General features: G+C 34.8%; 1 pseudogene; it reads left to right on the top strand.

Moving 5' to 3' along the window:
- Positions 1-1,624, top strand: part of LOC108759574 (probable multidrug resistance-associated protein lethal(2)03659) — a 40,678-nt pseudogene that overhangs the window by 3,713 nt on the left and 35,341 nt on the right.

The following is a 1,624-nucleotide window of genomic DNA, read 5'->3' as shown; positions in this document are numbered from 1 at the left end:
AAATAATACGAAAAATTTTATAGTTAGATGTACTTAATTCTAAGAGTTTGAATATTTGCGACTCCTTGTGCCCCGGTCTCTCCTATATGTAATGTGAATTACAGATTTTCAATACTAATAGTGATTATTGGAATGGAGTCTAAAATATAAAACGTAAAATATTTTTTTAGAAATAAAAAAAAGAAATTTAACATTTTATAATGTATTTATTGCATTTATAGTAACTTTTTATTATAGATAATACAATATTAAATTATAAATATATATTTGTATATTTAAACAAGCATTAAAAAAATTTTTGAGTATTTCACTCATTTGTTATAACAACGATACAATTTGAGTAGATAGAAGTAAACTTCTAGAGACACAAAAGCGGAACATCTTTCAGCGACAGCAATCGAAATATGATTCAATCCAACTCATCCAATAAAAATTAAAAAATAACGTTATAGACAAAAAAAGTAACGATTGTTAAAAAAAAAGTAATGAGAAAAATAACGACGTTACAAATAACGCATTACATATGCGATTTTTCGACACCAACGCATCGGGACGTATGCTCAATCGCTTCTCCAAGGATATGGGCATCGTAGACGAGATATTGCCCCCTTCGCTTATCGACAGCATTCAGATAGGTCTATCACTACTGGGCATTGTCGTCATAGTCGCCATATCAAATGTGTGATTGCTGATATCTACCCCAGTAGCACATGTTTATATACGTTTCCTAAACGCTTGTAGAACATTAGATACAGCTAAGAAACGTCTGTAAAACGTATATGATCCAATAGGTGCTACCTGGGTACAGTGCTTATTGGCATTGCCTTTTATTACATGAGAATCTTCTATCTGTCCACCAGTCGTAGTATTAAGCGTCTCGAGGGCATCGGTAAGTATTTTAGTTCTTCTTTCTAGACATAATAAACAGCTTTTTCGAAAAAATAGATTTGATCGCAGACTGAGTGAAATCTGAATTGATGAATTTTTAATTTTTTGAGTAAACTGACTGGAATTTCTACTCCTTCTTCAGCTTGCTCGCCTATTTTCACTCACCTAAGTACGACTCTTCAAGGACTACCGACGATCCGCGCTTTTGGAGCGGTAGCGATCCTCACAAAGGAGTTTGATGATCACCAGGATATCCATTCTTCCGCGTGGTGCATCTTTATTGCATCTTCGCGCGCCTTTGACTTATGGCTGAATACTTTCAGCGTGCTGTATATTACTATGGTCATACACTAAGCTTCCTCATGCAGAACAACTACAATCGCGGTTTGATGAACGGCGCGTACGTGGGCGATCACGCAGAGTATCAATCTCATTCGGTGGTTTCAGTGAGGCATGCGTCAAAGCGCCGAGATGGAGAATCATATGACCTCAGTGAAGCGTATCCTTGAGTACAGGTACTAGCCTCTTCTTTGAATATCTTGATATTGTAGTATATTACATATTCTTAACGTTTTGACACCTTCAAATTCTGTACACACATGAAACCTTAGTTCTTAGAGCGATGAATTTGTAAATCCTGGATCTTTGATTTATGTCTTTTACATTCTTTAATTTTTGATTTTTTTAATATTGATGTTTCCGTACTTTTTTTTTATCTATATAGGCACTCAAATTT

The sequence above is a fragment of the Trachymyrmex cornetzi genome, unplaced genomic scaffold, assembly GCF_001594075.2.
Source record: "Trachymyrmex cornetzi isolate Tcor2-1 unplaced genomic scaffold, Tcor1.1 scaffold1947, whole genome shotgun sequence".
Classification (NCBI taxonomy): Eukaryota; Metazoa; Arthropoda; class Insecta; order Hymenoptera; family Formicidae; genus Trachymyrmex; species Trachymyrmex cornetzi.
Note: the sequence above shows the minus strand (reverse complement) of the source record. Positions and strands in the feature narration are given on the sequence as shown.